A 21918-nucleotide genomic window follows, 5' to 3' on the forward strand; every position below is an offset into this window, starting at 1 on the left:
AGTGCTTGAACAAAGCATTACATTTACACTGCAGTCCCTAGGATTATCCTTCTGTCCAGCCAGCAGTTCAGCAAAGACTCCTTGGTAACAAGTATTCAGACACCAGAGAACTCTACCCACAAGTAAAAGCACCTTCACGGTACACAAACCCTCTTCCTAACCTCCTAAAGAAGGTTTACAGTGCATTCAGAAGGCAGAGAGGTCTGGATTTTGCAGACAAGCTAAAGAATCTATTTCATATCATAGTAGTCCTCACTGTAGGATGACCTGCTGTTGTTCAATCTCTTTTATAGCAGGTAATTTCTAACTCGCTACTTTCAAGGGTGCTTTGTCAAACATCTCAAACAAGGCGATTTCACAGAGAAACACCTCCTCTCTTGTTTGCATTCTCTCCAGCTATTTGGAGCCAGCACTCTACTGAACTTACAGTTCATATGCTGCCTAACCTTGCTCAGCCTCCCACAGGCAGCTGCTAGTGACAGTTAGTCCTCGTCAGCCTCAGGCCTAGACCCAACACCTACCATGCATCCAGATGCTTCCTTGTGCCTTCGTAGACATTTCCACCTTCTGCATGGGGCTGACAGGCACAAACACTGCTCACATCACACAGCTACAAAAAAACGCCTTAGGAAGAAAAACAGGCTCTCAAGTAACGTGTCTGCAGTTTGTGAATGGTGACCTACACAAAGAGAAAAATCAGGTACAGAAGAAAAGCCAAAAAGGGAGAAAATACCAGGAGAAAACTTTATAAAGGTTCCTTGCTCTTAAGTATGCCACACAAAATATGGATTGCCCATTTTACCTCAAAATAGTACACTGCTTTCTAATTGCCTCATCTTCTGAACATTGGGACTCCAGAGAAATAGAGGCAATACGGTGCAAGTGCCTTAAGTCACAGCCTCCTGGAAACCCAGGAAGACTGCTGGTGACAGGAGGGGATCCCATGAAGGTCTTGCAGGAGCCAGTGGCTGATCTCCTACAGGCAAATGTCCTATGGAGGCATTTGTGGTGACACATGCAGTACACCAGCCAGGCATCTTCATCCCAGGGCTGCAGGGCCTGGGTCTCCCACTGGATGCTCCTGCATGCTTCTCCTTCACAGTACGCCTTCCAAAGACCCAGTACTGCCTGGTCTTTTGCCATTTGCTGTATTAATATGAGCATTTCTGTGGAAGGCACCCTATGAAAGCAAAGGCTGGGCTTGGTATGGGGTTGGAAATGTCTGTGCAAAGAGAGGTAAATGTTCTGATGAATGCTAATGTAAGTACTATCCTCCCAGTACAGCCTAGAGTACACGCTCTGTGAAGAAACTACTATCACCCCATCCAGGTGTGCACAGACTTCTGGGTAAGAGTAACAGACTTTTCTTCCTCAAGAGACATCTTTCTCTATAACCACATGGAGGGCCACAGAGAAAGCCCCCCACCTCTCCAATACATGTAGTAGTCAGGCTTTCCCGTCCCTGTGAACACAGCTGTCACTGCGCACTGCTGGAGGGACAGCCAAGCTGGAGACCAAAACTGGAACTCCTTCCAGATTTTCTGGAGCATGGGAGGTAAGAGGGCAAGGGCCATGGGCCTCTGAACCTGATAGTTTGTTTAGATGAGCAGTCAGCGGGATCATTAAAGCTGTTGGCAACAGGGGGTCATACTGTGACCAGCTGCAGACAAACTCATGCTCCTCTACAAGGTGTGCAAATGGGCCTGAAGTCCATGAAGCCACTGGGAGAAACTGGTCTTCAGTTTTGAAGAAGAGGTGTAGTCTAAGCTGATCGTTAGGCATAGGGGTGAAGTGGAAATACCTGTTGTGCAAGGGTGCAAGTGCTGGAGGGCAGGACCACGCTACTTGTCTTCAGCGTTTAGAGTTTTATTGTTGTACTGTCAGTTGCTACAGATTTAGTCCCCGTGACATCTAGTCATTTGTGCAGACCCTGGTTGTTGATAGCCCTCTGTCAGCTCACCACTACCTGCGTGAGCTCTGCTACAGCACCACATGGGTTCTTCAGCCTGACCTTTGGCTTGTCTGTGCAACAGATGCTCACAGAAAGGGGTGTCCACTTTGTATTTCCCCAAGGAACTGAAGACCAAAGGAGTCACAGGTTACAGTTAACTTGGAGCTGACGTTCCAAAATCCTGTAGAGCCAGCAACTTCTTTGGCACTAGCACAATGAATGCCTCTTGGGAAGGAACAAAATGGGGCAAAAGGCAGCACGTGGTAGCAGGTAGTATTTTAGCTTTTTCCTGTTAAAGATGGCAAAGAGGGGCCCAGTAAACATTCTTGGGAGCTTGATATTTATTTTTTTTTTTTCTGAGAAGAGGCAGGTATCGAGGATGTGTCTCTCTGACGCAATCTGCTGTAACATTTCAAATGCAGCCTGGGATCATGAGCTAAAACCTGGCTAGTAGCTAGCAACTGCAAAGAGCACGCTTTTAACTTGGCAGACATAGAGGCCTGACAAACTAAGAAGAGCCATAGCGTCACTTGAGAAACTTTGAACTGAAATGACATGAAAGATATTAATAATGAGTCACAGAGGTACTGCATGGGGTACAGTACAGGCATGGCTTCTGAGTGTTTATCCTCAAAAGAAATTGGAACCAAACCAATGCATTTTAAGATGCATTCATACCCTCTCTTCCCATCACATTGACGTAGGTTGAAATTCCACAACAGCGATACCCACAATGAAACAAACGACAACTTTTCAAATAACCCCTTGCTAAAAAGCAGCACAGGCTGATACCTCAGCATGTTTCCTGAGCTGGAAAGGACCATTCCCAGCACCTGCCTCCATGCCTCCAACATGAACAGAACTGGACCACGGCAGGGAGTGGGAGAGGAAAAAGATTGAGAACCATTTGGGACAAGGAGTCTCAGGGACCCCTCACCAGCCCTACTGAGAAGTCTGTTCTAGCTTTTCAGTAATATGGCTCTGGGAATAAGATGTTTTTCTAACTAAAATATCCATAGCCATTTGTGGATAAATGTTAATGAAAATCTCACAGAAATGACTGAGTATCTTTAGGTTTCAGTTTCTGGTCACAAAAACTATTTCAGTTTTACTAGCTGCTTCTCAAAATCTGACAGTTTCAAAAGAAATTGGTGTTAAAGTGAATTGCTAATGTGGAAAACAGCCTGTGATGCAAAGGAATTAAACATTTCATGAAAGAAAATGTGGATATCAAAATAAATGGTGGGAGTTGACGTACAGTCAAATCTTCACTGCCATAAATGAGACATTTCCCTCCCTACCTAGCAGTGTGAGCAGCCACAAGGCAAGAGCCTCCACAAACAGGATTCTGGGGAGTCTTTCCCTGCACCCCTGTGACTGTGCAACACAACCCACAGGGGATCATCCTGATCACTAACCATCCCGTGGGGCTGGCAGGAATAAAGCCCACTAACCTTGCTTACCAACCAGAGGTCAGAGACACATACGGTATGACAACAGCACTTGTATTCAGGATGGTTTTATAAAACCCTACTTATATTTTGTACCTGAGAAAAACATAGGGTAGATAGCAAGTCCTCAAATAGTTGCATGTGGCTTTCTTAAACTCAACAGTTTATGAAATTATTACATCAAGGAAGTTATCTTTGAAACAAGGAAAACAGACTAAGCTGACATCCAGGGTTGCCTACTCTGCTCAATACAAATCAGTGATGAAAGATATGTTAATCTCTCAGTGTGAAATATATTGTAGCAACATCACCTCAGAGGTACTATCTGGAATTGTCCCCTCCCCACCTCAGTGTGCTGCATCTGTTTCTCTTTGACCTCTTTTGTCTAAGTGGCTGACATGATCTTTCAACCCAGTCCACTCCTTTTGGGCTTTCAATAAAGACTTAATTTAAATGTTTAAATTACACAAGGTGAACCTTACATTCTTAGTCTTATGCCATGCAATTGTTCATCCAAGAGCCCTTTCATCATCCAGCAGGGTTTGTTTCAGTTTTATTTTTAGTTATTTTACAATTCTTTCTCTTACTCCTATCTTTAGTAGTTGTTTCTCCTTTTTCAGCCTTGGTAGCCGCAGATCCCAGGCCTGTCAACCCCAAATAACTAGGCTGTCTGTACCACTACAGAAACTAACCTGCCTTTTCCTTTCCATCTGATCCTGACATGATGCTTTTTCATAGCCCTCTCCCAGCTACATTTCTCCCCAGCTGAACCACAGACTGTGGCCAGAAGCTACTTTTAGTATTCTGACTCTGGTGCTCATCTGCCTCAGCAGTGATTAGCTTAGCCTAATGCAACCGTATTTGCAAGTTTATAAGGACAGCTCATCCTCTGATGCATATCCTTGGTGCCCAAAGACTTGCCTGGCTTTTAAACAGAATTTAGTCACAGAAAGATGTTCATAAACATTGTAATATATTATGAATATATTTTACATTGAACTGAATTTGTATTTCACTCTCTGGTAATGTTTATCAAACACCAACTTTTATAAATATCATAGAACACAGATAACGCAAAAGATAATCAAAATAGAGACAAAGCAAAGTTAATCTCTCAAATAAAATGTAAAGAAACAGAACCCAGATCCTTAATCCAATCTTATAATTTATTTTAAACTGCCCAGGAAATCCACCCAAATTACCCATATTATTAGTTATTACTGAAGAAGTTGTTTTCTGTTGTTGCTATGGTGGCCACATCTGCAAACCCAACTTTGGAGTGAATGTTAATAATCAGTCCTGAAAGAAACTTTGCTTAGTCACTATCAGAGCTACTTGGAATTATGGAGATTAAACATGGTACCTACTAAAGAATTACAGTTTTTTGCCTTTAAACTCAGTGTCAGAAGGAAAGGTTAATTCTACCTTGTCTGAACAGAACATTTAGAAAATTTCATAGTACATGAACTGAGAGGTGGACCCAAGTCCTGACAGAGCAATGCTGGGTGTGACAAACAGTCCATTTCTCAATAATATGGAGCCCCATGTGCTTTCCAAGTATGTTTTGTCTGCTAGTATGAGACCAACCCAGTAAGCACTTCATCTTCCACTATGTTTCTTGGTACTAACATCATGTTAATCCAATCATTTTATATTTACACAGCACTACAGTATTTGTCAGATGTTAGGAATTGGCTTTGAGAAAGCCTCAAGGCTTGATTTTAATCACATGGCATTTAAGAATAACAGACACGAACTAAGAATTTAAAGAAACAGAAATGGCCATGCAGGAAAGCAAACCATTTTTAAAAAAGTTAGCTTGCTAGTGAGAGTGCTCAACTTTTCAGAAGTTAAAGTTAAAATGGCAAACTAAAGAAATCTGAAAAACAGAATCTTTCATTGCCTACTTTATAATGCACAGCCACAGCCTGAGCTAGTTTAAATGCACAGGAATAATGCGTACAGCTTCAGTCTTTTCCATCTCACTCCAGAACAGATTAGTACATGGAAAAAAATAATTTTCTAATCAAGACTGCAAAATGATTCAAAACCACGTTTCACACTTCTGTTATACCAACTGATGTGGGTAACATTTAGTATAAGATAGCTCTTAGATTTTCACCTGCTATTGTTTAATAGGTTTTCTTCTGTCCCTGACAGGTGTTTTAGATTACTTTAATTTTACGCCTCCAAAGAATGCTATTAAGAAATAAGTTTGACAGCAGGAGTAGCAAAGATGTGACAAAGTTATGCTATGCATTAATGGAGATAGGTCTAAAGCTAGGTCTGTGCTACACATGAAGGTCTAAGGTCTGTGCTACACATTAATGGAGATAGGTCTAAGGTCACGCCTTATTTTTGTGCATTTGTGCCTCTCAGTGCAATGGTTTAGGAACACTGAAAGTAGCAAAGCAACTCAAGAGCTGAAAGAAAAGAACAGGGAATATGAAATACAGGTCATGGTAGGATAACTTACGTGTTTTTTTCTTACCTTCATAACTCCAGCCATGTTTCTACCAGTTCTCCATCTACTACAGAACAGATGCAATTCACCGAGAGAACAAGGGTTGTATGCTGCCTGTTAAGGTAGAAGAAAAGACCATAAGAGTGACGTTCATGTGGCTGTAAGTCACAGGGCTTTGAAATGAACTGTACAACTCCTATCAGAACATACACTGGAAACCACCTGTGTAGGAAAGGGAAAGAAGAAACGGAGAACCTGCGTAGAAAAGGAAGAAAGGAAGGAAAGTACTAGAACCTAAATTTAAGTGCTCTCAATTACATTTTTGTTTTAGTGTTTCCTCTTGTGTGTCCAGTAAAAAAATATTTTGTAATATTAGAATGGGATGCTAAAAATGGGTAGTTTTCTGTGTACAGTAAGTGAGTGCCGATATGAATATTGAATATCTAATTGGATTGTTCAAGATATCTGTACATCAGCAAATGTAATTGTGTGATTAAGTCTGAGGAATAACAACTGCCACACTCCATGCTCTAAAAGTATGATTAATTTAGCAGATTTACAATCTGCTGATAACACCTGATCCTAAGATCAACAACCAAAAATCAATGTGACTATTAATGATTTGAATTTCACCTGACAAGAATAGTACTTACATAGTATCAAAAAGATTGTTAGTTAAATCATGCCGTCAAAAACTACCTGAAAGAAATGCTGTATTTCAGAATATGTTGTGTTAATGCATCATAAACACCTTGATGTCCCTTGTCCAACAAGTCCCATGCAAAAGTAAGGGCTTCACTATCTGAGATCTTGTATGGTATGCAACTAAAAATCTGTCAGTGTATATATATACCTTGAATATCCCTGAACCAGACCTTAAATTGATAGCAAAACATATCAAATGGAAAAGTGCAGCTTTTCTTTTAATACTTAATCCCTCATTCTAAACATGACATATGTAACGTGTCCACAAGTGCCGGAGTCTTTCACAACAGAAGGCTGATCTTTTAATTTATTTCCATTTACTTAATCAAAAGACACATTTGAGAACAGATTTACCGGAAGCATTTCAAGTGGTGATAGTCAGAAAGCTTGAACTTCCAAGGAAACAGAAAAAGTCCCAAACAACTGCAAATAGAGGTGAGTGAAGTAGATGATACCCAAATTTAGGAAATTTAGGAATCTAGTAATTACACCTACTTGGAAGTGATTGCTTTTACAATGATCAGCATTCAACCACAATTCAAACAGAAAGGCTATAAAAATATTTAAATTGTGACAGCTTCAGATTCAACAGATACAGAAATTCAGTATCTGTTTGAGAGATATGCTTCCAATTTCAGCTGTGATTGTTGACTCAGATAAGACTATTGCAAGCCAAATGACATCAAAAATTATGTCCAAGTCAGTTCAGTAATATCTCAGTTCACTCACCCAGATGGAATGATATCTTCTATGCAAACAATGCAATTGGTAACGATGAAGATGCTTTCATCAGCTCATTGCTAAGGCAGCGTAATTTCTGTGCTCTGCATCACATTAAAATCTGCCTTTTAACCCTAACAGGACAAGTAAGGTCTGGCTGGTAGGCAATTCCACAACTAGCAAAGGACAAATTCATTGACGGAAACACAGACTAAAATTATCACCTAGAATTCCCTTGTTTTGTGTCGGAACAAGTTGTGTAGATGTGTACCAGGACTCAAAGTGTCTACTTGTGAATGAGATTAAGGAGCTTCTGTTACAAACTGAGAGCTTCCTTACATTAACGGGACAGTAGGGAGGAAGCTGACAATACATCCTTCAATGCCCAGTACAGACAGGCTGCAGAATTAGTGTTACTTTAACCATCCCAACACCAAAACACCCGACGTGCAACTTGAAAGCACGTAGGAGTAGGTAGGGGTAGGAGTCTCCAGCTATCTATATTCAGTGGGGTTCAGACCATTCTGCCATATAATTCATATCTCCATTCTTGCAACAAATGACTTTGTGAGACCTCAGAAGGACTTTTGCTTTCAGTTTTCTTTTTTATTTTTTAAACAAATGCTGGAAAATACAGAACTACTTTCCAAAACAGAAAACCTCTTACTCTTCCTCAGAAAAAGTAATTACAGTTGATCTGAAAATAATGTAAATCAAAACATTAAGAAGAATAATTTCTTACTTTCAAGTTTTCTTCACTGCCAAAAGTTGGGATTCTTCAGCCTGGAGAAGAGAAGGCTCTGGGGAGACCTTATTGCAGCCTTTCAGTACTTAAAGGGGACTTATAAGGAATATGGGGACAAACTTTTCAGTAAGGCCTGTTGCAATAGGAGAGGGGGTAATGGTTTTAAACTAAAAGAGAGTAGATTTAGACATATATATGCCTTAGCATCCATATAAGGATGTAAGGAAGAAATTTTTTACACTGAGGGTGGTGAAACACTGGCACAGGTTGCCCAGAGATGTGGGAGATGCCCCATCCCTGGAAACATTCAAGGTCAGGTTGGATGGGGCTCTGAGAAACCTGATCTAGTTGAAGATGTCCCTGCCCATGGCAGGGAGGTTGGGCTAGATGACCTTTAAAGGTCCCTTCCAACCCAAAGCATTCTATGATTCTTTACAGATTGGTTTGGCAAGTAAAAGAATCCTGCTTTGACATACGTGACCCTGGACACTATCATCAGACACACACATCGCCGAGACAAACAGATTTAACATGCCATCCCTGCAGTAACTTGCAAAGTAGATGCTTTCTCTTCTCACTGAGTTTGGTTCCAGGATTGTGTAATCCTGGTCAACTTTAGGCTCCTTTCAAAGGCTGGGAGGGACTGAGCGACTCTCAAGGGAAGTGCTATCATTCAAAGCTTAAGGCTTAAATTCCCATTCTTTACCTCCCTAGCTAAGCAATGTTTTCTCATAGCAACCTAAAATGCTTCTAGGTAGGTGCAGTGCTTCTTCAGCAGGAAGAAAGTTAACGGGCTCTGAAAACAGGTTGCCTGCCTTAGTCCCATAAGCAAAGTCATTGCAATGCACAAACCATCCAAGTAGTCTGTGAGACCAATTTTATAATGAGTTGAAATGTGATGAAAATCATTCTTCATTCCATGCACACCTCCAGCACCAGGTGCTGCATCACTTGACAGCTGGGACCTCACTCATTAGTGTGATCTGCTGTTGTCCTAGTGAGTCCACTGGCTTGTCAAGAGCCATGGATCCTCTGTTACCTCCAGGATTAAATGATTGCATGCTTTTTAAAACTGCTCTCACGAGAGCACAGGAAAGTAGAAAAGTGTGGCTCGAGATGATGGATTCACAGTGAGAATGTTTGAGCGATACATTTAATTACCTAGACATTCTCAATTTGCACCCTCAAGGAGATAAAACTAAATCTTTCCAAGCTCTTTTTATTCCTTCAGCTGATTTCAATTGCCAAAAGATCCCAGTTTCCCAAAGCTGGATAGTTGTAGCACAGTCAGCCAAAGTACCCAATGCAATGCCAGGTTTTTTGATCAAGCTCAAGAATAGTTCTGCTGATGAACTTCAAGATTTTCACCTGCTTTAAGCCAACATTGTTACTTCACCAAAAAATTATTTTGCATGAATACCAAAAGCAATTGCTGTTGCCTTTTGGCAGCACTTTGATTTTAACATGAGCAAAGTCAGTAACAACTTGTTCCCTAGTTTCACAAGGAAAAAGTGGAACTTCCCAAACTGAACTTGTCATTATACTTCAACTATGTCACATAAAATTTTAATACACTTGTATTTATGAAGATTATGGTAAATATTAATGTTATGCCATTACAGAAGTGTTACTTAGCATTTGTAAGTCTTCACTATAGTAAAATTTTGCTTTGCAAAGCAATTCAGAGTATAGGAAGAATATCTAGTATAAAATAAAGTGGTTTAGAAGAATTCCCCCTCATTTTGACTTAATGGCATACAAAGCTTAGGCTCTAACTACAATTAATTCGCTAGTATCCTTTATAATATACACATGTTTTGAAAAATATAAGATAAACAGAAAATAATTACACACACTGATGGGTAATTTTAAACAGTCTCATCACGAAAATGTACATGGTTTTGCAGCTCTTCTGGTTGTCTTTGTCTAATAAAGCAAAGATGTAACTGGTTTCCCCAGCAGTGGGATCACAAACAAGTACTGTAAAATCTGTTTATATATGAGAGAGGGATAAAAAGAAAAAAGTAATAGTTCTTAAGGGAAAGCTTTCCAATCATTTTCCAATTAAAATCCTAGCCCTGAAACAGTACTGAACTTAGATAATGAGAACACTGAGGCAAGCTGTTAATTACTTTTTATTTCTGTGGAAATTGCAAGATATTTTGAGTGTAATTGGTACAGCTCCTCTACAGTATTACTCCAAAGGCACTAGGAGGAGCTCTAATTGTTCCTCAAAGGGGACTAATTACCCCCTAATAGCTGTTAAAGTAGGCCCAGTTTACTAGGTTTGTTAACGTAGATTTTTACGTAGAAAGTACAAAATACATCCATACTACAGAACAAATTTTATCAATGTTTCTCATTACTGTGCACTCTCTCTCTGTACATATATTTTTATATTTATCTACTTATACCACCATAGCTGAACTGCCAAGTGACCTGACTGGAAGCCAGGTCTGTTCATGTGAAACAGTCTGGAAATTTCAAGGGCCAACAAGAAGATCCAGAATCACCAGACTGCAGACATTCTTCAGTGTAAGTCTTCGCCTCATCCTGCACACAGGTGTCAGCATAGGAGAAGTGAGTGCTGTGCTCCCATTACAGTGATCCACCAAGGGGCAGGAACCACTGGCCTTTGCCAACCAGTGAAAATTCTGGTGATGAGTGCATCATTCACAGCATGGAGTTCATGGCCTTAAAACAGGCTCTTTCAAAAAAGTTAAGAAGTTGTGTTTATGATGTCAACCCGAGGTGCCAATAACCGACATTTCTGTGCTGAAAAGGGTTCAGCTAGATGTTCCCATGCAAGACGGGTATCCAGTGAGTTACAAGTTGAGCATTCTCTACCTACCTAGAAAATCCGGTCATAATGATGGTGATGCTCAAGTTCAGCATCCATAGGCTCCAGACACCAGGGGTATCTGAGAAAATTGGGAAGCATTTAGATGACTTGATAATATAACATGCACGTTAGCAAAACTCTTACCCTGAAGCATACCATTAGCTTCTCTCAACTAGACTGGACAGGTGGTATTTAACCTATTTTAGAAATTGATTTGTTAATAAGAGAATGAAGCAGACTGACACTGACCAATAGAGCCCTGCAGTGGATATTTATAGTTCTTTAATGCAATTGTAAAAAAATCAGTGCTATTCAGAAAATAAGAAGCAACTGATATTAGGACCATGAATCATAACTTTGGTAACTGAAGGAACTTTAAAACATATTGGCAATAGGTTCTATTTACAAAAATGTTTACTAGTAGCGACTCCTTGGAGCTGCCATGCATTGATTTGCTTTCCAGAAAGGCAGACACAAGTAACTCTGGAAACATCCTAATAACTACAGATCATGACACTCATTATTCATCATTCTCAGCTCAAAACTAGAAAGTTGAAAGAGATGCTTGAGTGATACAAGTCACACTTTGTGCAGACTCCATGCTTAGCAGCACTCCAGTAGTGGCAGAAGTCACCTCAGAAAGCAGCTTGAAGTAACAAAGGATTGAGAACCAAGGGTCATCTTAATGTTCACACAGTGATCCACGATCTTAGCAAGATTTTGTTAATTATGGTGAGAAATTAATGCCTAGGGACGAAAGCAAACTGGAGCCCACAGATGCCAGTTTTGGTGCTTGAGCAGAATGCCAGTCAGGAATGATGTGCCTTGAAGTCAGGACAACCTTCTTATACTTCCTGTAGTATTGAAGGACATGCAAGTGGTGGGACTCCGTGGTGTGTACCAAAGTCTCAGTTGCTTCAGTCATAGTAAGTCCTCCATTCTTCATTCAGCTTTTGAACAGCATTATTAATTTTCTTACCTTGGGATTATCTTTTAAACTCAATCTCTTATCTAAGTTTGGAACCTGGGTGTCTTCTCATCTGAGTCCATGACAACCTTCCAATAGATATCCCAAATGTTTCAAACTTTATGTAATGCAGAGAGACTGCTTTTCTTTAAACATGCATGTTTGCTACCACTGCTGCTTGGAAAAGAATCACACATCTGGGCAATGCTCCGTCTATACACAGATCAAGTCTCATAACCTTTAAAGAGCACTATCAAGAGCACTGTCTATAGAACAACTGGAAAAGAAATCAGTAAGGCAAACATCTGCCCATGCAGCTTGAAGACGGCAGCCTAGCCAATAACTCTAATTGTGAAAAGGAATCTCATCTCCAGCAGCTGTAGTACCCATTTTTGGAATTTGCAGCACAGATCAAATCACCTCAACCTCAAAAGATGGACTCTAAGACATCCCATCCCAAAATGAGTGTAAGAGAAGCTTACAAGTGCAACAAAATGCACACATCAGTGCCCACCATGGCTGCATCATTCTCTGCGTATCTATTCAAAGCCCAAGACAAACGTTTACTTTCCTCAGTCCAACCGATGATCACCAAATGCTACTCCCACAACAATGTAGTTTTCCTGCATTCTGCCTTCATCTTGGCATCAGGCGTGTTTCACTCAATTCCCTGTTATGCCTGTTTTTCTAATCTGCCTCTTCTTTGGCTAGATACGGCTGCAGAGAGATGGTGGTTACTGCTACCACTCCGCTTGGGCATCCTGATCAACTCAACATTACCCTAAAAGGGGGAAAATAAAGCTGTTAATCTGCCACCTTGCCACGCATCCAGGCAACGTCATCCTCCTCCTCTGCTAGGAGTCCTTGAAGTAGTTAATCTGATGAACATCTACAAATTCAAGCTCAACTATATTCAATAGACACTATTCCAAGCTAAACTGTTCCAGTGATCCTGAAAATATCTGCCCAGGAGGACTTAGCCCTCTAAGGCAAGCAAGCCCTGCTTTACATACCTTGGAGTCAGTAGATACACTCCACAGTTCTTACAGCCTACCAGTTTCACACTTGTAGATCTGGTTTTGCAGCATCTGGAAGAACATGGCCATCCTTGGAAGTCAGGAAGGAGTTAACGCATGTCAAGGGGTGATGCAAATTTTTATTTTGTCAGCTGAACTGTCATCTGTGTTAGCACGCAGTAGAGCTGAGGAAGCAGAGAAACGGTACTTCTCTACAGAAATATTTTGGATGTACTGGATGTTTGTGACACTGAGCAAGAGCTGGAGGAAGGGAATTAGAATCACTTTGTGGTTTCAGAGCTGTCACACAAAAATGAATTTTAGGCACAGGAATTTAAGAATAGGAAAGATAAAGTGAGCTCTTTGTAGGCAGGTCAAAGGATAACGCTCAGAATATCAACAGTATGAAGCTGTATAAAATGACAGCCTTTGCCTCCATCTGTCCAAACAGATTTTTGTGTGGAGTTTGGTTTTGGCAGGGAATAAAGATTAAAGAGCTTAGACAGCGACTCTTGTATTAAAACCTTTTCTCGAAGTCCAGAGCTGCACTTAAAGCCTGTTGATGAGCGGAAGAGGATCGCCTTTCCTTCCAGAGTGTCATTGCACCGTCCTTTGAAACCAAACATGCTGCAGCTGGCAGTACCACACTCCATGCATACAAATCTAGCTAAAAAGCCCAACTGTGTGAGTTTTCTGTGTTGACTACCCATGCATTCAGTAACAACCAGGGACTCTACCTGCTGGGTTACTGATGTTTTGGTACTGTTTCTTGACTCCAATAGCAGTTTTAGCATTATCATTGCACTTACCCACTCCAACTTGAACAACTTGAACTGCTCAGCACCAGTACAACTTGCATGTGTCAGTTATTTTCAACCACTAGCAATAATCCACACTACTTAGACTGTGCTTCAGCATTGCTTGTTTCCTGCTTCAACTCACAAGACACAGCTGTTTCTAGGCTTTCATTTTAGATACTGGCTGGCCCAAACATCATGGCTTCAGCTCCTAAAACCCAATGATATTCCACAGCATCATCACTGCAAGTCTTATCCTGACATCTGGTGTGCAATATGGCGTAAAGATGACAGCCTAAACCTGTCTAAAATCATATACTACCACAGCAGGTTTACACGAGTACTAAAAGAGTATGAACAACATAAAACATCTTTAAGAGCAGCATAAAAGAGAAAAGCTTCATGATAACCACCATAAGCCTTGTAGATGTGCCACCTTAGCTTCTCATCAACAATTTCACTTATCACTGAGTTCAATTTATGTAATGCCATAACTCTGTATTGATTGCTGTTATATCTGTAGGAAAAAAATGAAGGTTTTGGGAGTATTTCACATTACAGATTAAGTAGCAGCTGAATTTTGGCATTGACTGGATCATGTCCATCAGTCTGTCCCATACACAGCAGCCACAATTCCCACGTCTTTCAAATCACACTTGCTGAAAAGTTATATAATTAGATTCTGTTCAATCATTGATGGGATTCTGAACATCTTCACACCATCTTATTCTTCTGTACAGTAGACAAAACACATAAAATAACTGCAAACTAGTGCTTGACATTTATTTAGTATAAAACCATTGTTTTTCTGTTTTTCCAGACTGTGGTACCCCTGTTAGGTCACCAAGTGGTTAGCTATTTCCATTTTGCCTTGAAGTCTGCACAACAGTATTTGTTCCATACTGACACTGATACACATATTTTCTAGCTTGGAAGGGAAGAATTCAGTGAGTTAACAAAATACAGGTAGAGACTGGTATATGCAGTTGAATGAAGTGTGTGCAAGGAAAGCAGGACAGAAAAATGGAACCCTTTTTAAATTCTATCTTCAGTAAGAGGCAGTGCCCACTCATCACTGCCCAAGACTTTAGCCCCTCTAGGATCTGTCCCTTCAACATGCATAAAATTAATTCCTTCTCCAGTGAGGCTGCATATCCCATTGCTGCCTCTACTAAAAGTAATGTCCAAGCTCTACCTGAATCACATAATACAGCTGCCTCAGCTTTGTACCTAACCACATGCACTTATGAGCTGAGATAGTCCTTCACAGGCCAGATATCAAGCAGTCCTTACTCCCATACCTCCACAGGAACAAGACTCACACACAGCTACCATCATTATATTGCCACTAGTCAAGGTATCAAAAGCCACATAATCACAGAATCACAGAATAGTAGGGGTTGGAAGGGACCTCTGTGGGTCATCTAGTCCAACCCTCCTGCCGAAGCAGGCTGCAGAGGACCTTGTCCAGGTGGGTCTTGAATATCTCCAGAGAAGGAGACTCCACAACCTCCCTGGGCAGCCTGTTCCAGTGCTCCGTCACCCTCAGAGGGAAGAAGTTCTTCCTCATGTTCAGACGGAACTTCCTCTGCTTCAGTTTGTGCCCATTGACCCTTGTTGTGTCACTGGGCACCACTGAAAAGAGCTTGGCCCCATCTTCCTGACACCCACCCTTCAGATATTTGTAAGTATATATTAGGTCCCCCCTCGCAGCCTTCTCTTCTTCAGGCTGAACAAGCCCAGCTCCCTCAGCCTCTCCTCGTAGGAGAGATGCTCCAGTCCCCTCATCATCCTCGTAGCCCTCCGTTGGACTCTTTCCAGTAGCTCCTCATCTTTCTTGAACTGGGGAGCCCAGAACAGAGATCGCTGTAAATTTCTAGCTTTATGCAAGCATTAGGAATCACATCAATTCAGCTAATTGTTATCCTTAACCAGCTATTAGCTCTGGAGAAACTGCAATAAGAAGAACATGTCCACCATGAAGCCATTAGCAAACTACAAAGCTACCACATACTGTTTGTACTATTCTTGCATAGGCAGTAAATTAGCCTCACTAGGAGAAACTTTGAAAGTTTTCTATAAATAACGCAGATTCTCTATGAAGCAAGGATCAGAAAAAGGCTGTTGAGTGCTGAAAAGCCTGTTTTGAATTCAATTGCAAATACATTTCACCTTTTCAGAGATGGAAGCCTCTGTACTGCTAGTACAAACATCCACCTTTTGTACTGATACAGTTCTACACCCACTTCTACCCCAGTCCATAGGTATCATTGATATTATTGGCAAAAAATTTCTTTACTGAAAGAGTTGTGAAGCATTGGAACAGGCTGCCCAGGGCAGTGGTGGAGTCACCACCCCTGAAGGTGTTCAAAAAACATGTAGATATGTCACTTCAGGACATGGTTTAGCAGGCATGGTGGTGTTGGAGTTGATGGTTGGACTTGATGATCTTAGAGGTTTTTTCCAACCTTAGTGATTCTGTGATTTTGTGATTTCAGATCAAAAAGGTGTTTTAGGCTTAGCCAGCTATGGTCTAAATATCTCCTCACCCCTTCAGATGAGTACAAGAGTGGGGGGTGACAGAGACAATAAGCAAAGGACATGGGATGATATGAAAGGAAGGGATCACGAAATCAGCAATACGAGGCCTAGGCAGGGTCACCTCCAGTATTTGCAGGTAAAGCAAGGAAGTGCTTGCAAGGCACCACTATGGAGAAATTTCCAAAACCCTTTTTAGTAAGTCAACGTGCTGGGGTGCCTCACTGAAGTGCCTCTATACTAATGCACACAGTGTGGGGAAGAAACGTGATGAGTTACAGATCTGTGTGCAGTTGCAGGGCTACGATGTCATAGGGATCATGGAGATGTAGTGGGATGCCTCCCATGCCTGGGCTATTGCAATAGAGGGATACAGACTCTTTAGGAAGTCAGGCTGGGAAGACAAGGGAGGGGATTTGCGCTTTACGTGAGAAAGCAGTTGGAGTGCAGGGAGTTCTGCCTGGGGATGGATGACGAACCTGAGGGAGCTGGCCGATGTCATCACGAAGCTACTCTCTGTAATCGTTGATTGACCACAGCAGCTGGGAGAAGTGCCTGAAGACTAGAGGAAAGAAAATGTCACTCATCTTCAAGAAGGAGGACCCAGGGAACCACACGCCAGTCAGACTCAGTTTGATCCCTTGGAAGGTGATGGGACAGCTAATCCTGAAAAGCATTTCTAAGCACATGATAGAAGACAATCACGAGAAAGAGTCAGCATGGATTCACCAAGGGCAAGACATTCTTGACAAACTTGATAACCTTCTGCGATGAAATGACTAGCCTGCTAGACAAGAGGAGAGCAGTGGATATAGTCTACCTAGAGTTTAGTGAGGCTTTCAACACTGTCTGCCACAAGATTCTTCTAGACGAGCTATTGAAGCATGGGCTGGATGAGCAGACAGGGCGGTGGATTGCAAATTGGCTGAATGGCCAGGCCCAGAGTGTGGTGATCAGTGGCACGAAGTCTAGCTGGAAGCCAGTAACTAGCAATGTACCTCAGGGGTCAATATTGGGTCTAATCCTGTTTACCATCTTCATTAATGATCTAGGTGGTGGGGCAGAGTGTACCCTCAGCAAGTTTGCAGATGACACAAAACTGGGAGTGGTGGCTGATATGCCAGAGGGTCCTGTTACCACCCAGAGGGACATTGACAGGCTGGAGAAACGGGCTGACAGGAACCTCATGAGGTTCAACAAGGAGTGCCAAGTCCTGCACCTGGGGAGGAATAACCACATGCACCAGCACATGCCAGGGGCCACCAACCTGGAAAGCAGGTTTCAGAAAATGACCTGAAGGGAGTGTGTAATGAAGATGGAGCCAGACTCTTTTCAGCTGTGTCCAGTGACAGGACCAGAGGCACAAACTGAAACACAGGTGATGTTATTTGAACATCAGGAAACACTTTTTCACTGTGAGGGTAACTGAGCACTGGCACAGGTTGCCCACAGCACTGGTAGGATCTCCCACTTTGGATATATGCAAAAAGTCTGTTCGTGGTCCTGGGCAACCAGTTCTAGGTGGCCCTGCTTGAGCAGGGACGGTGGACCAGATGGCCTCCAGAGGTCCCTTCCAATCTCAACCATTTTGTGATACCATATTTATTGGTTCCCACATTGCTTCCCCCTCAGCTTCACTGAGCCATTGGGACTATTTCTCACTGTGGTGATACCTTCCCTTTCCTCAGCTGCACAGAAACTTCAGGAAAAATTTGTCCCCAACATTTGCACAGTAAAGCCCCGAGTGTCAGATTACAGCACCACACAAATGAGTAAGAACAGACCTGCCAGATGTCAAGGTTTGACCTGAGCAGTCCAAGTTTCAGCACTTCTTCCAGGAATTATCATCTCAGGAACTTCCTGAGCCAGAAGTGAATCTTTGTATTTAATAGTCATTGACATATTTTTCTTATATGAATAAATCCAATCATTTTTGGAACACATGTAAATCTTTAGCATCTGCAACGTCCTGTGATGAGCAGTTGCGAAGCTACATAGTATGTTATGTTGTATTATATTTTATATTTGTTTTGAACCTACAACGGGCTAGGTGGCTTTGACACCCACCAATTCTTGCACAGAACAAGGATGGAAGAAGTTCCCTATGCAGTTGGTGTCATTCACGGCTTTATACATGCAAAGCCTAGATCAGTTCTCTCGGAGACTGAAGACTCTGGATGAGGATCCAGCAAACAGTTCCTCATACAGGAATCATTCCATTCCTTGATCAGAAAATCAGCCGTCTATTAGACAGAATATTTCCAGTATTACTATATCCTTCTTGAGATGAGCAGGCCAATTATAAAATGTTCAGGATGTCAGTATACCATGTACAGTAACATATCCATTTAGTGATGAACAGTTCAAGAAAGAAAAGAGCACAAGCAAAGGATGTTGCTGAGAGAGGATGATGTTAATTGCATCTACTAAGCTTCACAATGGAGCATGATGGCTTTAGAGCTGTGAATAAGCCTGGAAAATGCAACATTTCTACACAAGGCAGTGAAAAGGACTCTTGTGACAGGAACAGCAGCTGCAAAGAGAGGAACAAGTAGCATCCACAGAATTTGTTTTAACCGTTCATGAGATAAGTCATAGCCACAGTGTTGATGTACGAGACCATGGAAACAAAAGTCGCAGCTGCAATATTCAATCACTTTTCCACTGTGTGTACAATAAAATGTGAACATAAAAAGACCGCGTGAACTTTTGGTCCTCTGTGCAGAAAAAACTGTATTATAGTCCTTTTTCATCAACAGATATATCAAACAAAAGACCAAGAAACTTTGTTTCTCAGTTACTTATTTTCATAAACAAGAAGGCAAAAAAACCTCCAGATTTTTAGGAAGACGTTCATAAAACGTCCTTGACTATAGCACAGCACACAGACATATGTCATTTACAAAAATGCTGGCTACTCTGGTCTGTAGCATATTAGGTTTGCTTAAAATTTGGCAGCCACTAAAAATTTGCTTATCCTGACTGCACAAGAAAGGCTCTTCTCAAAAAATTTCCACATTTCTTGTATTTTCAGACTGCTACCTTCATCAGTTCTATGCTGCCATTGTTTGCCAAAGCAATTGAAGCCTGAAAAATAGCATGTTAGCGTGGAATAGCAGCAGTTACTAGATTTTCACAGTAGCTATATCCAAAACAAGTTCATATTATTCAAAGATGTATTCATCAGCAGGAAATGCAGACCTGACAGCAAATATATGGTGCATGAAGCTCTTCCAAATAAACAATGATTTTAATTTGCTAAAGATAGCTCAATATATTATGGCAATATCAGGAAGCAATACTCACACTGACTATTTTCAGCAACATCTATAAGCAATGTGCACACTGAGCATTTTTGCCCTAATGAACACTTTCAGGTCTAATTCAAGAAGCGGAATAGAAAATGAAGTTCTCAAAACACAATCATGCTTAAAACAAAACCTCAGGGTCACCTCTGATATTTACAGAGGAAGTGAAAAAACAATGCAAGATTGAACAAGAAGTACAAGGCTAAATACGGTGATTATTGCTGGGAGCACAGCAGGGCTGAATTGCATCAACTTTTTTGTTAGCCCTCTCTGCACTAACAAGATAATGTGGATATGCTAACACAGCATATTTAAGTCTCATCTGTGAATTTTTCAATTAGCAAATAAAAAAAGAAGGAACAATAATAATTTTGTCTTCAAAAGCAGACTTTAGTTTTTTTAAATTCCTAAAGAGAAGCAATCTGACAGAACAAATGATAATGGCAAATTACTGTCATCATAAATATTCTATTAAACTCTTGCAGCCCCAGCCCTTTAAAACCTTACACATAAATTCTGAGCTCGTTCTCTTTTTGTCTACGACTGAATTTAGTAAGTATATGATTTATATATAGATTTGGACAATCTAGACTGTTAGCCCACAGCCCACCAGCTGTGCACACCAGTGCTCTGCTACTTAGGTTTCGTTTGCAGCAACAAAGAGATCCATCATACATTGATTTGTACCAAAAAAAGGAGGAAAAGAAGTTTATCAGCAGTAGTCAGCATGGATTCACCAAGAGGAAGTCATGCTTGACCAATCTGATAGCTTTCTATGATGGCATGACTGGCTGGGTAGATGAGGGGAGAGCAGTGGATGTTGTCTACCTCAACTTCAGCAAGGCTTTTGACACTGTCTCCCATAACATCCTCAGAGGTAAGCTCAGGAAGTGTGGGCTGGATGAGTGGTCAGTGAGGTGGATGGAGAACTGGCTGAATGGCAGAGCTCAGAGGGCTGTCATCGGTGGTGCAAAGTCTAGGTGGAAGTCTGTAGCTAGTGGTGTTCCCCAGGGTCAATACTCAGCCCAGTGTTGTTCAACTTACTCATCAATGACCTGGATGAAGAATTAGAGTGTACTCTCAACAAGTTTGCTGATGACACAAAACTGGGAGGAGTGGTGCATACACCAGAAGGCTGTGCTGCCATTCAGCGAGACCTGGATGGGCTGGAAAATTGGGCGGAGAGGAACCTGATGAAGTTCAACAAGGGCAAGTGCAGGGTCCTGCACCTGGGGAGGAACAACCCCATGCACCAGTACAGGCTCGGGGCGGACCTGCTGGGAAGTAGCTCTGCGGAGAGGGACGTGGGAGTGCTGGTGGACAATGTGTTAACCATGAGCCAGCAGTGTGCCCTTGCCGCCAAGACCACCAGTGGTATCCTGGGATGCATTAAGAACAGTGTGGCCAGCAGGTCGAGGGAGGTTCTCCTCCCCCTCTACTCAGCCCTAGTGAGGCACCCAGTTCCGGCGTCCCCAGTTCAAGAAAGATGAGGAGCTATTGGAGAGAGTCCAGCGGAGGGCTACGAGGATGATGAGGTGACTGGAGCATCTCTCCTATGAGGAAAGGCTGAGGGAGCTGGGCTTGTTTAGCCTGAAGAAGAGAAGGCTGAGAGGGGACCTTATAAATGCTTATAAATATGTGAAGAGTGGGTGTCAAGAGGAAGGGACCAGACTCTTTTCACTGGTGCCCAGCAACAGGGCAAGGGGCAATGGGCGCAAACTGAAACATAGCAAGTTCCAGCTAAACATGAGGAATAACATCTTTACTTTGAGGGTGACAGAGCCCTGGAACAGGTTGCCAAGAGGGGTTATGGAGTCTCCTTCTCTGCAGATATGCAAAACCTGCCTGGACGCAGTCCTGTGCAGCCTGCTCTAGGGGACCCTGCAGGGGGGTTGGACTAGATGATCCACAGAGGTCTCTTCCAACCCCTACAATTCTGTGATTCCGTGACCCCCAGAGGTCCTTTCCAACCCCTACCTTTCTGAGATTCTGTGTGATTCTGTGATTTAACCTTAACAAGCCAGGGCATATTTGTTTTCTGAGATTTCTGGCTTCACAAAGTGCAGATTCTGCCTAACCTGGTGGCCTTCTGTGATGGAGTGACTGAATCAGTGGACAAGGGAAGAGCAACTTCCATATCTACCGTGACTTCTGTAAGGCCTTGGACACAGTCCCACACAACATCCTCATCTCAAAACTGGAGATATGGAGTCTTCTGTGTATAAAGAATTGGCTGGATGGCCATGTCCAAAGAGTTGCAGTCAACAACTCAGTGTCCAAATGAAGATCAGTAACAAGTGGTGTCCCTCAGGGGTCTGTGTCAGGACTGGTACTGTTCAATACCTTCATTAATGACATAGACAGTGTCTGCGGATGACACCAAGCTGAGTAGTGCAGTTGATATGCTTGAGGGA

At 42.0% G+C, this 21918-nt stretch overlaps 1 long non-coding RNA gene across 1 annotated transcript in view; it reads right to left on the reverse strand.

The window, feature by feature from the left end:
- LOC142362262 (uncharacterized) overlaps positions 1-21918 on the reverse strand; it is a 58898-nt gene that overhangs the window by 8806 nt on the left and 28174 nt on the right. The window contains exon 2 of the long non-coding RNA XR_012764886.1: positions 5894-5980. This is a non-coding gene — a long non-coding RNA (uncharacterized LOC142362262). The remainder of the gene's footprint in view (positions 1-5893; positions 5981-21918) is intronic.

Source organism: Opisthocomus hoazin, chromosome 8 (genome assembly GCF_030867145.1).
Source record: "Opisthocomus hoazin isolate bOpiHoa1 chromosome 8, bOpiHoa1.hap1, whole genome shotgun sequence".
NCBI classification, from domain to species: Eukaryota; Metazoa; Chordata; class Aves; order Opisthocomiformes; family Opisthocomidae; genus Opisthocomus; species Opisthocomus hoazin.